At 26.3% G+C, this 17,219-nt stretch overlaps 1 protein-coding gene across 1 annotated transcript in view; it reads left to right on the top strand.

The window, feature by feature from the left end:
* Positions 1–254: 254 nt before the first annotated feature.
* Positions 255–17,219, top strand: part of LOC107454446 (glutamate receptor ionotropic, NMDA 2B-like) — a 156,249-nt gene continuing 139,284 nt past the window's right edge. Inside the window, exon 1 of the mRNA XM_071184913.2 lies at positions 255–529. The gene's annotated coding sequence lies outside the window, so the exon portion shown is untranslated. The remainder of the gene's footprint in view (positions 530–17,219) is intronic.

Genomic DNA, 17,219 nt, shown 5'->3' with positions numbered 1-17,219 from the left:
AGAAATCTCTTCCGCAACTTCCTATTCGACGATCGGATGCGGGACCCTCATGGGTCCCATGAGATCCCTCCTTTTTTTCTTCTTCACATACCACCACACATTTAGAGGGGGTAGTGGAGGTCCGGAAGCTCTCCTCAGCATAATGCCCAGCAATCCGAGGGTGCCCTTTCGGGGGTCAGATGCGCATGCGCTTTGAATAGATGCTGGAAGTAGGGCAATAGCTTCCCCGATCTCTCTCCACTCAATTCACTTCAACAGTTCCTCTTTCGCATCCTTTCGTCCCAACAGCTGATGCGGAGGAGCAGGATGCTATTTCTCTCTTTTTAGCATCTTTTCCTTTTGTGTGATATCATGCATTTTTTTACGCTTCACGCTTCAATTTTTTTTTCAAATTTTAGAGTAGTATTAAAATAAAAATTTCAAATAAATTTTGTGTTATCAAATAAAATTTTTGAAACTTTATGATGATATTCAATTAAAATTAAAAAAAGGGGTTTTATTGAATTTCAGATAAAATTTGGACACTAATGTAAGTAAATATCTAACATTTCTGTATTATTTGATTTCATGATAGATATAAGGCATTTTATTTAAAATGTATGTATTTTATTAGTTTTAAATATGTTAACACCATTGTTAATCAATTTAATGGAAATATATTTAATTTATTGAAATGCTTGTAAAATAAATTCTAATTTTTTTTCTACAATATATATGCATTAAACTTGAAAGTTTAGCAAATTTTCTTTGTAAATTCTTGCATATTTTTAATTATTTTAATAATTCATTTTGTGGGACATTTCAGATTTGAGGTTCATTTATCAGAAAATCATATTTGCATGCATTAAACTGTGTACTACTTTATTTTACCAAAAACTGTGCATTCTGATTTGAATTCTTAGTTTTGCTGAGTCAATATTTTAATTAAAAAGTAAATAAATAAATAAAAAATAAAGTTTTTATACATTCTTTATCATCATTTAATTTATTTTAGCAATTTAATAATATAAATAAGCTTGCATTTAAAACTTCAATATTTTATGAATACGTTTTTAAATTATCGAATACAAATTACTAAAAAAATTATCACAATTTAAATTTTTATAAGAAAATATCAAGTCAATTTCTATTGAAAATTATTTGCATTGCAGATTTCTATAAAATAAAATTAATTCTGAAATTTTTGAAAAAAAAAATTAAAATTTAAGAAAATTTTTGCAACAATACTAGATATGAAATATACTATTTGTGATTTTCAATAAAATACAAAATTGGAAATAAATAAACTAAATTCAGTCGAACTTTGGAACTATCATTATGATGCGTTATTTGAGAGATACGATGGTTCAGTTGCGGAAATTCGAGTGATATTGCGCTTCAGCGCGTTTTAAAATTTATATATATATATTAAAAAAAAAACTTTTCATTCTTTTTTAATTTCCCAAATAAACTATGATAAAATTTTTCCAATTGAAGTTAAAATAATTTAAATGTTTATAAATCATTATGAATTTATGTACAGATTAGTTTTTTTTGCTATATATTAATATTTTAGAGTTTTATATTTCTCTATAAACCCGTAATAAAATCAATAATGTGCGTGAAGTAATATATGTTAATATCACAATACTTTTCAATTTAGCACTGAGTTAAAAAAACAACTTCATATGTTTTATTTTACATTCACTCACCAACAGTTATTTTAGAGCTTTGCGTAAATTTAATCTACAAAAATATTATCGTGAAAAATCGTTTAAGAGCTTTGAAAACCGTTTATTATTGTCAAGGTTTGGTTGGTATGTTTAGATCATTTTATTGTATTATCTTGAGTCTTTTTTCTAGCAAATGTTCACACTGTTTAGTGCACGCACACCAATTTCAAAAAACTAGCTAAAAAAGCGCATAATATAAAAATCACGATTTGCCGAAGAGTACAAGTACTAATTGGATATTTTAATTAATTAATAATTTATTTTTAATTTAATTAGAATATTTCTAGAATCTAAATTTTTCGAAAATTAATAAAGAATTGAAACTAAATTACGGATAATATATGTACTGAAAATTTTATGGATTTTTATTTCAAGCTAAATCTAAAATTTTTACAGCATCACGTCAATAATAAATAATATAAGTTGTTACTGGCCATCTCAGTTTTCTTGACCTTGGGTTCTAGGATGCAGCAGATGTTCCGGTTAGGTGGTCAGCCGAACACGAAACCCCCAGTGTTTAATTCCCAAGCATGCTTGGTACTCATTTATCGACCCAATGAAGGGATGAATGGCTGATACAGCCTTGCCCAGCCCGAGGATCGAACCCAGGACCTGTGACACGGAAGCGTGAATCGCTACCACTCAGCCACTGGGCGTCATAAGCTTTTGCGTGATGTTAAATAAAATTTCAGTTATTAAGAACACGCAACATAAATTGTATTAAGAACTGTTTCCGTTTAATAATATATATTTAAAATTTACTTTGAGATATACTTTGAGAACAAGTACTGAGTTCGGGTACTGATATATACTTCAACAGAAAAAAAATGTAGATTGTCGCTCATAAACATAAGCTATTTTACTAAAAGATGATTTTTGCTTTTTTAACTGTTAAAATTTTTTTTCTCCTTTTTGCCCTTTGTATCTTTTTGCGTTTGAATTTAATAGTTTTTTTATTATTTATAAATTTTTAATGCAATTTTTGAGATATCGTGTTCAGACAAAAATGAATTATTCAGTTTTATAATAGTTTCTTGAAAATGACCCGATTCGTCTATTTTTAGAATGAATCTTGGAGTACTATAACATGGACTATCTGCATGACGTAATATTATATACCCTACTACATATATAGAATACGTTAAGATGTATGTAGTATTAAATATGTTCGAATGTTTTTAATCAATCAAAAATAAATAATTGGTGAAGGCATGTAAAAACATTTTTAAAGAATCTAACTATTAACATAATATATATATATATATATATATATATACATACATATATATATATATATATATATATATATATATATATATATATATATATATATATATATATATATACATATATATATATATATATATATATATATATATATATATATATATATATATATATATATATATATATATATATATATATATATATATATATATATATATATATATATATATATATATATATATATATATATATATATATATATATATATATAAAATGGCACTCTGGGTGCATCTTCCTTAAAATCCATTTTGCGGTATAATTATTTTCAGCTTAAAATTTCATTCGGTTGCAAGCTTTAATTTCATACAAACTTTAATTTAATAAACTATAATGAATTTCACAGTTCTTCTGGATTCATGGTATCATAGATGGAGCAAAACAGTTTAGCAAAGAGCAGCAGCTTTACCTTGATTCATAGATGTTACACCCAACAGGTGTTAGAGAAAGAGATAAGCCAGATCGTAATTTTAGAGTTCATTCTGAGAATAATCTGTAACTGCAACAGTCAGAGATAGCTGTAAAAGATTCGTAAAGATTATTTAGCTCTAAAGAGGTCAACGCAACTTTGGACAAAGATATCTTTCATGAAAACACTTATTATTAAATTAAATATTCAAATAAATTTGGTTTCAGAAATCATATGAAAAACATAAATAAATAGTGCAATTTCTTTAGGACCATTATATGAACTGTTCATATTTTATAGTTTGCAACTTCTGCAAAAATTTTTGGTGTGCTACTTATTAAACGCAAATTTGAAAATTATTATTACAATTTTATGCATATGACTACCGATTTTCTAAATATATCTATACACATTTTGACTTGCTGGTATAAATATTAAATTATGTTTTATGAGAAAAAAATTAATATTCTTTTAAAATGGCTATCCTAATTTACGATAAGATTTTATTCTGCAAAAATCAAAAAATTAATCTTTAATGTTTTAATCCAATTTTTAAAATAATCGTTTTATAAATAAAGTGTTTTAATATTGAATATTTTGTTATTATATAATAAAAAATTTAAAAAGAAATATTCTTCTATTTTTTAATATAACTAAAAGTCTTATACTTCAATGTATAATATGTTTCAGACTTTTAATGATGATATATGTATTTAATTTTGATATAATTTGCATTGGATACAATCATTTAAAGTTTTCAAATGTACCCAAAAGATTGAAATTGTGTGCTCTACCTGTTTTTTCATTATTTTCTTCAAATGTAAATAATATCTCTTAATATAAAAAATTTATATATTTTATATTATATTTAGTTGTCTTTTATCGTTTTTAGGGTCCTCTTTCTTTTAAAATTGCAGAAAAAAATATTTCTGAAGCTAATATAGGATAAAGAAAAATTATATATTACTTTATATATCAAAGCATTGACGTTAAAGAAACCTATAATGGCATTCATAATAACGAAATTAATGCATACTAGTTGAACTGCTACAAATGAATTAAATATTACTTTTCTGTATCAAAAAAATTCCCTGAAACTATTGCATTATTTCAAATCCCAGATTTCATTAGATTAAAATAATCCTCAAAAACTGCCCTTTAAAAAATTAAAAATTAACTTAAAGTTTAATATAAAGATAATATTGGTCATATTGAATGTCTTAGTGTTTAAAAAATAAGAGTTTAAATGAAAACGTCTTTTTTCCATTAATGTTTATCACTAACATTGAATAAATTCATCTACTTTACATGCTTTATAACTGATTCTAACTCCCGTTCTATAATTGCTTTCATCCTTCCAGACGTATGGTTTTAAAATTTGAAAAATATTGCATTTTTCAATTTATTAAAAACTGATTTACCGTAAACCGGGGCGAGTCTACCCATCCAGGGGCGAGTCTACCCATTTTAGTTTTATTTAATTTTCACTATTTTAAATTGCAAATAAAAAAAATTTTACCGACGGAGGACTTAGTTCAGACTCTAAGGAAGATGGCGCTGTAGTAGTTTGATTCGTTTTTATTTATTTGGTGTCTTTTTAACCGACCTGTTCAAACGTCTATTGAGAGATTTGTATTGAAAATCAGCAAACTTTTAGTTGGTGCTCCGTAAGTATGTTATTATTATTACTATTTTCACTTTGGTTAAGTGATAAGCTTATCTAAGACAAAGATTACATTACTTTTATATGAAAAAAAAACAAAAATAATGTAAGTTTTGCTGTTTTAAACAAAAAGCCAGAATTCGCGGGGCGAGTCTACCCATTCGTATTTAGTTTTAATAAAGCATAATAATATAATTTAGAACTTTGTTTATATTAAAACTAAGTCATTTTAAATGAATTTGAGCATATTATTTTAATTCTGCATTGATGAATTTATCATTAATAAGAAAATTTATAGGTTAAATATAAATGTAAATATAAAATATGTTTATTTTACCTATTTTTTCAATTTTTATATTACAAAATTAACTTTTTTTATTTAATGCAAGTTAAATAAATTATTATTTATAAATTATTATTACCTCCCAAAAGAATGGGAAAAAGATTTTTCATGATTCTCAATGTTTGAATTTCGATTTTGTTAATAATCTTTAATTATTATTATTTATTATTTATTTAATTGTAAATTTATACTAATTTTAATTTATTTTTATCAACAATAATCAGAAAAAAATTTTATTTTATAATGTTAATGATTCTAAAAACAAAACTGTGATCAAAATGTGATAATCGATCAAATACTCAATTTGTGTTATTTCATGAATAAAAAAATTGAATATATAATAAAGTTATGAATTTTACTTCATAAATATCCTATATAGTAACTAAAATACCAATTTAATAGTAAAATTTGATTATTTACAATGTTAACATTCATTTTAGTAGAATGGGTAGACTCGCCCCATACGAGAGATTTGTCAGCAGTTCTATAAAAATATAGAGTAACAGCGTAACTGTTAATATTTTCTAAAATCGATTTCACAGCTTTAAAGAGGGATAAATAGCGATTCCGAAACACCTATTAAAAGCCTTTTTTCTTTAATATTTACAAAAGTTTGACCACTTGAAAGTTGACAAACTGAAAAAATGGGTAGACTCGCCCCGGTTTACGGTACCGATTTATCGAGAATTACCGATGCACAAAAGTCTGTGTTATTACATGGCTTCTCTAACAATTTCTACATCCAAAGCAGTCTATCTCACTCCTTTGAATTTAATTTTCTTTTTTTTTCAAGTTCTTAAAGTCTCTCTCAATCTCCCTCTCGAAATTCCTGTTTTTTTAGTTGATTTTGGAATTTATTATTCAAGTTTGTGTTGTTCTGTCTGTTGTGTTTCTCATCTGTGCTTCGGTTGTTATATTTTTATTTAGAAAGACTATAATTTTGTTTTTAAATTTCAGTAGAAACAGATGTAATCGCAACGTAAAGATAGTTAAAAAAACAGTTTTGAAGACATAAGTTTTTTTTTTCATCATGTACATTGTGAATGATTTCGATTAAAGTTCTGTAAAAAATTCCGGTGCACTGACAAGGGAAACTAGGGAAGTGTGACTCGCCAATTTTGAAATAAACTAGTGGGATATGTATGCCTTATGTGGAATAATTTTAGGAGACAACATTCGTTTCGGCCCATAGAAGGTCCTATGAGAGATAAAAAATAATTCAATATATAGAAAAATCGGTATTTTATTACTTGTTGTTGTAGTTCATTTGCATTGCACTATAGGTGCACAATGGGCTATTGGCGACGGTCTGGGAAACATCCCTGAGGATGATCCGAAGACATGCCATCACAAGTTTGATCCTCTGCAGAGGGGATGGCACCCCCGTTTCGGTAGCCCTACGACCTGCACGCGAAGTCGAGCATTTTATTACTTCAATGCAGACTATTAGTTATTGTAACTGCCTCATACTCCAATTAATTTGTTAACTAATTGGTTAATTAATTAATTTTCTAATTAATAAATTAATTGGCAAATTTATTAATTAATTATTAATTAAGTAATTAATAATTAATTATGTATTAATTAATTGCTAATTAATTCATTTATTTATTTGCAATTACATACTCCAATTAATTTAGAAAAAAAAAATTCAAATTTTTAAAAAGTTTGATGCCAATTTTTTTTTAAAATTAACCTTACAGGTTTTTCTGAAAAACTACAGATATATAAAATTTTCGAAATCAATTTTGACAATAAATATGCATTATATAGTACGTGAAAGTACCACAAAATTAATTGGAGTATGAGATAATTACAATGACTAATAGTCTGCATTGAAGTAATAAAATATCGATTTTTCTATATATTGAATTATTTTTTATCTCTCACAGGACCTTCTGTGGGCCGAAACGAATGTTACCCCCTAAAATTATTCCTCATAAGGCATACACCCCACTAGTTTATTTCAAAATTGGCAAGTCACCCTTCCCTAGTTTCCCTTGTGAGTGTCGTATCCATAAAATACATTTTTCAGTAAAATCCATGAATATTTATTTATTTGCAGTTATTCAGTGATTTTACAATTTATATTACTGTAAAAATACGATATATCAATTTATTTTTGCTCCATAAAAATGCACTATAAAAATAAATTCAAAAGTAAAATGCACCGATGTTCAGAGTGCTGGTACTTTTTACAGTAAATAAATTTTGAATTTTTACAGTGTACTGCAATTTTTAATGTTTCAATGACTTAGTTTAATTGTAATTTATTTTGTTTGAGATATATATTTCAAAAAACATTAACATACAATTTATTCTTTATTTTTGGGCATAAATTAAAAAACATTTTTAGAATATTTCGATTTTCTTTAAGAAAAGTAAACTTCATGCAGTGTCGATGATTTTCTTCTATGCATTTAAATGAGTTTTAGAATCAATTTTCAAAAAGAATTTCTGGCAAAATTTTCAAAGCTATGAGCAAAGTTAGTGTAATATATCCTTTTCATCATTTCTAAAGTAAAAGGTCAGGTTTATTACATTTGTTTGATTAAAAGTCAATGATAATTTTTGAAAACTCACCATAGATTTGAATTCATCATGGAGAAAAAGATTTCAGGTGAAATTACGACAGTTTAATTTAGTAATTTCACCTTTCGCTATAGTAACTGTTTGCGGAATCCTAAGTTATCAAAATTATAGTTGTTACTGCCATAAATTTAGAAACAAATTACAAACTGATAGGTATTTTTAACTAAATAAATGATTTTCATACCATATGCTCTGAAATATAACAACGAAATTACCAAAATGTTCTTTCGAGCAGTTACTCATTTTACTATTTAGTTGATAGTTCTTACTTTTTGATGTCTACGCCTCTTACCAAAATGAAATGGTAATACTTTGTTTACACTTCTATGGTCTATTTATAATAATGGTTTACTTAAACGCTTAATATGAATAATCGGATGACAAAATATTTCTTTTTGTAATATATTTTTCAATTATAAAAGGAGATAAAGGGATGTGAATGATGACTTCAAATATTTAATAACATTGTTTTTAATATAACAAGCTAACATTAATCCAACTATGGTGCCTGTTTTATCCTTCCTGTATGGGGAATGAGGGATAACATTCTCTTAGAAACTGTTTTCAGTTTAGAATACAGATAACACAATTTTTCCAAAATAGTAATGTTATAGGGGGAATCAACCCCACTATATGAGACAGAGAGGTTAGCGGAACAGCAATACTGCACGGCGAGGTGCAAATAAACATCCATATTTTATTGGGGTCTCATTTGCAGCAGGGTGTAAATCATTCCGCCAAATGCTCTGAAGTGTAGAGGTATCGAATTTAATGGCTTTGAGTTGTTTTCCTTGTTTTTGTGATACACATTCTGCACAAGGAAGAGACAAATCTTTCATTATATTAAGCACGTGAGCCTTTACATGTATTTGAACGAAATTTATTTCATTTACAGTTGCCCACGCGTTAATTAGACCCCACTACCTCCATTTTAATTTCCAGGGTTTGACAGAAAAAAAGAAATTGATGCAGAAAAAAATTATTGGTAAAAAGAATTACTGTTCCAAGTATTTATTCATTTATTGTTACACGTACATATACAGGCTTGTGTGCTCATTAAAAAACACCGTTTGCAAAAGTTTAGCATATTGCTTACTTTAATTTGAAAATGGCATTACATGCATGTATCTATTGTTGAGGTTTTGAATCCCACCATGCCCTTGGATATACGTTTGAGATGTCTTTTTCAAACCTGTTCCATCTGTACTTCAATTTGATAAAGGTGTGTAAGCATAACCTTGTAATGAGTACAAAACCTTTCTTATGTGTGAGTAAAAATGAAGTTATGTGTTATAATATAGTTTAGACTTGTCCAGAGATTATTTTGACCAATAAAAATTTCTTTTATAAATTTAAAATTTGGTAGTTGTTACCTTATAGCTTACATAGGAAAAAAGGCAATTAGCCAACGAAAAACAAAGTTAACAACTGTTTACTGAATAAAATCTGGATTATCAAACTGAACATCCAACTGAACTTTTTTGTGTTAGCTCAGATTTTAGTAGTAATGTTTAAAATACCAAGCTTTGGTAAAAATTAACAGATTTTACCAAATTTACTATCAATTAGCATGGTATTAAAACCATACTTTATTATAAATTTCACTGCAAAGCAATTACCAAAGTACTTCGGAAAAAATTAATATGTTTTTTGGAGTTCCCATAGAACCAGACATGGTAACATGGTAAATTTTACCAAATTGTGATGGTTTTTAACACATTCTTTTTTCTCATTTTACTGAACTAAAAATATACCAAAAATGAAGAGAGAAAAAATATATCTTAGATTATATCTCAGGTTTCGTCATGGAAAAGTTACTCGATGATTAGTTGCACTTCTGCGCTATATTATATCAGCACCAGCATTTGAGATTAATGAATCGGGAACTTTTATGTAATATGCTTGATGGACCACATACAGAGATCTTTAAGGGTATGCATAAAGATAATTTCACAGGTCATTGAAGTTTTCAATCCATTGCTGTAACTCTACAGTTTATCTATTAACGGTAGGAATTGGTCAGGATTTAAATTTCTTACATTCTCATTATTAATACTTTTTATGATCTATTTTTATTTCTATTGTCCCTAAATCCTATCATAATTTTTATTTGTGAAATACAAGTCTTAGATAATATTTTCAACAGCTTACACAATGAAGACTTTATTTTAATTTTATAAATTGTTAATTAATATCAAAGAATTATTTCCATTTCTGACAATTGTCACGTCTCATAAAAATTAAATTATCATTAGTATATAATTTATTTATTGTCAAAGACGTAGCAATTATGATTAAAAAAATCTTTTTTATTGATAACAGATTAATAAACAAAACCCGTTATACGCATTTGCCCTCACCGAAGTTTAAACCACTATCTCCAGAACATGGTAATATTATTTTAACCACTTAGCAATCTTCGATACAGTATTATTAGCAACGTATCATTTTCTTAATATTTTTTTATTCCTTTCATCTGCCTGTCTAAAAAGACTATAAAATTGTAGCTAAAATATACTTTTTAAATTTAAAACGTCTCGAAATTCATTATATTTTGTTCAATATTATAATATATAAAATTTTAAGATAACATTACCGGCATAGTTCAAAGAGTATATTAAAGTTATACACATATTTTGTTTTAAATATTGCGGTTTAAAATGTTACTATAATACAAATATGGCGTATTTAGCTGAATGGTAATGGTCCAGTTGAATGCTGGTCGAATAAGCATTTAAAGTGGTGATAATATGAAGGCTAAGGCATTTTATGAAATTCTTTAATATATTAACTTTTTTCAAAATTATTATTGATTTCACCATCAATTTTTAATTTTGCATAACATGATTCGAAATCATGATGTTTTAAACAAACTATTATTTGGTGTGCTAATTCATAAAACTATTATTAGGTAAAGATTTTGATTGTGACACTGATTATTGGCTACTAATTGTGACTGTCATTAGGAATTATGAAACGACTGCAATTATAAGATTCTAGATGATTTGGTATATATATATATATATGGGTCATTCTCACAAAAACAGTCATTTTCATGTCCCCAGTATACTTTATGTTTGTTTTACAACTTACGAAAAAAATTTTTTCAGGGAAAGTGTCCTTCAGAATGCAGGCTAACAAAAGAATAAAAATAAAATTATCAATTTTTATTTTTTATTTATTTTAGGTAATTAAAATAAACCAATATGTCATTCCCTCACTTGTCCCCACTGCTGATTTAGAAAAAGAAAAAATTGTTTCTGAAATAAAAATAAAAAAAATTACAAATTCGTGTTTTTTATTTCAGAATATTGAAATATAGAATTCAGAAAATCGATTTTAAATTTAATTTCTGATAAAAATATTAACACAGCACTATTTTAAACTTTGTCCCTAGTGTTTCGCGTCATTCCCTCACAACAATGTTTTTATCACCTGCAATCTTCTTAGAATAAAAATATTTTAATAAAAACTTTAGCAGTAACATTCCCTCATGTCATTTTTTAGAGTAAAATAAAATACAACATCGAGAAAGTGGATAATTATATGTTGCTTTCTTGTATGAATATAATTGTATGAATATAATTGTATGTGATTGACTTAAATGATGTGATTGACAGAAATTAATTAAGTCTAACTGTTATTTTTAAATCTTATTAAATTTGTCATTCCCTCACTAGTGTATAAAGTGAGGGAATGATGCTGAAGTGAGGGAATGATTCAAGATGAGTATATTATTGCATTTTTTTTTGTTCAATCGTGCCAGCCAATTTTATTTCCCAAACCTGTAAAAACTATTAAATATATAAAACTAAATTATAATAAATATTAGATATACTTAGTATGTTATCATTTTCAAACTTTATGTAGATGTAACTTAGATAAAAACATGTATTAAAATAAAATATCATTCCCTCACTATTAGTGTCATTCCCTCACTTTTTAAATAGTGAAATTAATTAATTTATTTATTAACTAATTTTAAAAAAATAATTAATAAATTAATTTATTAAAATAATTAATTTATTTATTAAATTAATTAATTATTAATTATTATAAATTAATTAATTATAAATTAATTATTTAAAAAAATAATTATTTAAAAAATTAATTAATTTAAATATTAAGTATAATTTATAGGATATATACTTTCGTTATAATGCCATTACATATTTCTATTAATAAAAAAGGTTTCAGAGCTTTTTATACACTTTACTTTTTTGGGATTTTATGAACTGAAAAATGACAGTTTTCGTGAGAATGACCCATATATATATATATATATATATATATATATATATATATATTAAAAAGGTGGAAAATAAAATAGTAAAAAGATATAATTTTTACATAAGCTCAGACGATTATATTCGCAAAAAGGAGTGCTTTCTAATATAGTATCAATAAAGCCAAAGCAAAATATATCGAAACAATAGCTTGTGAGGAGCACTCAAAAAATTCAAACGAAAATAGAAGACATTAAGTAAAAATAAATACGAATTAAAACTTATCAATCAAAAAGCACAAAAGAAAATACAAAAAGACTAATTTTACGGTAAAAGATAACTCGCTGTTCAGAAAATTGAATTTTTGTATATTTTTATAATTCTCGAATGAAACAAACTAATTAATCACCTACGATGCTTTTGTTTTTTGTAATTTCTTTGATTTTACTTTCATTAAAATATAAATGACATTCATTAAACATTAATTATTACCTTCATTTAATTATCTTCATTAAACATCTATTATCTCTACGAATTCAATTACATGAAATAAAAATAATAATTTATTTTAACAATGATACATATTTTTTTCGCTATATAGAAAATTTATAGAACACTAGAACTTTAGATTATTTCTCACCATAATGATTAAAAAAGGACAAATTTTTTTTTTAATTTTAATGTTTTGACATCAGGATGTTTTTCTATTATAAAACAGAGATTTATCGAGAGCCACGGGTTAAGACAAAGGCGTATATACATTCTTTACGACATAGTGTTGATTTGAGAGTATTTTATATGTGTTTTATGTGATATGCATCTTGACATTAACATATGTAACTTGCGCATTTTATTTATATTGAAAAATATTTTATTGTCCCGTTATTTGTTTAGATGTTTTACTTTATTCTTTTTTTATTTTAAATCAAAAAATAATTATGGGCAATTTCGTAACTTATAACTTCCGCGCTTAATAGTATTATTACACTCTTTGGATTTTCTCACACAGACTCAACGAAGTAAGTAATTTTTGTCAGAGAGATCTGATACCAAGCTGCATTTTCTTTATCTTATTTTATTCAAATTTTTATTATATACAAAAACTAGAAATAAAATGTTTTGTAACAATGATTAAATTACGTATCGGCGCGTGACGAAAGTGTAGTTTTTCTTTAAATCTTGAGTGCAGACAATTTCGTTTTATTAGACAGTTTATATATTTGGACAAATGTACAGTTGGAATTAAATAATTTCACTTCGAACATAGTCTTTAAACTACTACTAACAATCATATGAAACTGTATAGAAATTTAATTGCTTGGCACTTAAGTTCAACAAAAGATTCAAAAATTGCAATGTACTACCATTTATATCATAACAATTAAACCATTTATTACATTGTACTCTGTTTTAAAATCAATAAACTGTATACTTCGCATAAAACGCATAACAATTTAACTTACTCATTTAAAATATCTAAAACACTTAGTACATTTAAAATACTCATAAATTCTTTCGAAAACTATCCTTTATCATAATAAATAATTACGAATATAATAATTTGGATGGAAAGTCACGAACCGTAATAAAAATGAAACATACATAGAAATCGTCCTTCTGTAAATTCTTTAGTATGTACGATTTTAAAATTTAGCAAGTAATTAAGAATGTAGGATGAACTTTTATTATCCTTTAAAAGAAGAAATTATGAAATAAAATTGAGGCAGTATATTTTTCTTGGCCGCTAAATCTGGGAATTTAATTTTTGAACCATTTAAATAAATATGGAATGCGTTACTTTTATTAATTTATTTTTATGTTTTCTAAAATATCTTAAATAAATTTTGTCGTGTAGATTTAATGAAATACAATTTTACGTAAGTTTCTTTTAAAATGTTTTTAAATCAGTTTCTGTTGATATAGAAATTGTTAAAAATAACTTTATCTAAGTGTGGTTTAATCCCTTTAGATTTTGGTTTAAAATTAAGAATAATTGTAGATATTACTGTTGACTTTATGAATTATTTCTACTTGAATATAATTGAAAGTCCATCTGAATATATGTTCTCTAAAATCTCGAGTACAGGAACATTGATTTGGATCGCCATTTTTTTTCTACAGTCCGAAAATTTTTATGGGGAAGTTAATAAAGATTAACGATTTCACTGCTTCATTTAATGCCAGCATAAAAACAAAAATATAAAATTTTATTGTTAAAACTATTGTTACAGAAATATTCTTGCAATATTGCTCTAATTGTCAATCAATCTTATCATTGTTGCAATTTTCCCCATTGTTTTAATCCCTTCCTAAAATATTTTTAACAAATTTTGTCATGAAATTATTATGTATTACAGTTTTAAGTAATTTCTTTTAAGTTGTGATTTAATTCCGAGTCTGTTGACTCTGGAAAGATTTGAAACTGACTTAATGTAAGCGTGATTAATTCACTAGAATGTTCACTTCAGATTTCGGTTTAAAATTAAGAATAATTATAGAGATGTCTGTTTACTTTATGAATTATTTCTACATGAATCAAATTTAGAGTCTATCTGAATATATGTTCCCTAAAATCTCGAGTACGGGAGCACTGATTTGGATCGTATTTTTTTTTTTTACTGACTGAAAAGTTTTATAGGGGATTTAATAAGGAATAATGATTTTACTGCCAGCATAAAAGCAATCGTTTAATGCCAGCATAAAAGCAAACATAGAAAATTATTTTGTTAAAACTATTGTTACAGAAATATTCTTACAATATTGCTCTAATTGTCAATCAATCTTATCATTGCTGCAATTTTCCCCATTGTTCCAATCCTTTCCTCAATTATATTTAAAAAATTTTGTCAAGAAATTTTTATGTATTACAGTTTAGAGTAATTTTTTTTAAAATTGTGATTAATTCTAATTAAATTGAAACTAACTTAATGTAAGCGTGATTAATTCACTAGAATGTTCACTTAAGAATTCGGTTTAAAATTAAGATTAATTCTAATTAGTTAACGCAGATGATTTTAGATGGAGAACCATCTCTTTTTATATAAAAATATATATTAAAAGATCTAGATGCATGGTCTATATGCATGTTCGCTAATAACTCGCGAGCAGGAACACCGATTTGGGCTGTGTTTTTTTCCCCACAGTTTGCAATTTTTTATAAAGGGGAGAGTAGTAAAGAATAACCACTTCCCGGCGTCATTTAATTCAAGCAATAAAGAAAAGATGTATAATTTTATTGTTGTTTATTTCAAATGAATTCATTCCCTAATATTTTTTGAATGACTTCACCGATTGGCTAGGCGTTCATGTTATACATTGCTAACATCTTTTTGGATCATTTTGTGATATTTTCAGTTCCTCTGTGCTTGAGTTGCTCCCATTCATTATTAAGAAATGGGATTTTTACAATTTTAACGTTGTGTTGTCTCATTGTCATGAAAACAACATCGTTAAAAAATATAAGGAAACGAATCTCGAAAAAAACGCAATACCTAATTAAAGCTTATTAAGCTCATAATTCAAATGCCAAAGTAAAAACCTTGTGCTAGAAACAATTTCTCAGGCACACGTAAAATATCAAAAATTAAGGAAATATTATATTTAACCAGTCACCAGTAAATTTAGACCTAAATATTCCAATTCTTATTCGCTTGCAAAGAACATTTCCTTTTCAAGTAGTTTAAACATATTAAATTCTCATATTAAAACTATTTGTTTCTAAATATTAATAATGATAAATATTTTTTGACGTCTTCACTAAGCACATTATTTGTAATTTTTTTATTAACGTGCATGAAAATAAAGATCGATTTTAGTTCTTCCATTGAACTAAATTATTTTCTTTAAATTTATTTTTTGCTTTAAAATGTCTGTTCACTGTTTAATATCGGTGTATTCATTTAACCCCTTTACGATCGGTTAATTTTCAAGAAAACTGTCATAAAAGTGCCTATTTTGCCAAATACACGCATTTGATTAGTGATGACATCTAGTTTGAAATAAGCTAACTATCTACAATTACCTTAAAAATATCCTGGTACAGCCACCTGTTGTGTAAATGAGAAATGAAATGCTTTCCGTACAAAAGAAATGAATTAGTTTTATTCTAACTGGAGAGCTACTACTGAACTCTCCTGCCCAGAAATTTCATGGGAGCGAGAAATAGAGGGCGAAACCTCACCCCGTCATTTTCACGGGAGCGAGAAGGAACTGGTTAAATAAAAAATTGTTAAAATAAGTTCCGCTTTGGTGAAAAACTTTGCAAAGGAAATCCATTGACTCAGATAAATAATAATAGCTAAGAAGTGCGTAATTTAACTTGTTCAAAGTTTAAATTTTTTTGGAGCGTCTATTAACTAAACAGTCAGTTTAAAAAAATAATATGCTATTGTGTAGTGAATTCCGACCTATCACATAGTGTGTTCCATTCTAGTAAACTTTTGTTTTGCTTATCATGAGTATGACGGCTGCATTCCTCATTCTGTGGGATCATATTTCTCTTCTTATGAAGAATTATAAAGATTTTATTTAATTTTATAAATTATATTTATTTCCATTTGAATTGTTTTTATTAATTAGATTTGAAGTAATATATTAAATTCTATTTGAAATATATATAGTTTCCTTCTTCAATTTTAAACATTAAAATGTTACTGCACGGTATACATTTACCCAGTTTGCTATACGTTACAGTTTTCTTAAGGTTAAGTGCCACTACGAGTCATATTGCATTAGGTCAAATGCCACTGTCCGGTAAGTATATGATATTGCATAAAGTTGAGCGTTACGGCCCGGTATGTATTCGCCCGGTACACTGATTTTTTTTTGTTTTGTTGTTAAATTGATTTATATTTGTTAATTAACACTACCACTATCGTACCGAACCACAAAAATTAGTTTAATTACAATACCTCTACCGAACCGAACTAATACTTATAGATTATGTTCAACTAATAGGCATTATTGTCGGCAGCATAGAGGTAGAGATGCA

The sequence above is a fragment of the Parasteatoda tepidariorum genome, chromosome 5 (assembly GCF_982258835.1).
Source record: "Parasteatoda tepidariorum strain Cologne lab strain chromosome 5, Ptep-v5.0, whole genome shotgun sequence".
Taxonomy (NCBI): domain Eukaryota; kingdom Metazoa; phylum Arthropoda; class Arachnida; order Araneae; family Theridiidae; genus Parasteatoda; species Parasteatoda tepidariorum.
The sequence above is the reverse complement of the archived record's forward strand: the minus strand, read 5'-3'. Positions and strand labels throughout refer to the sequence as shown.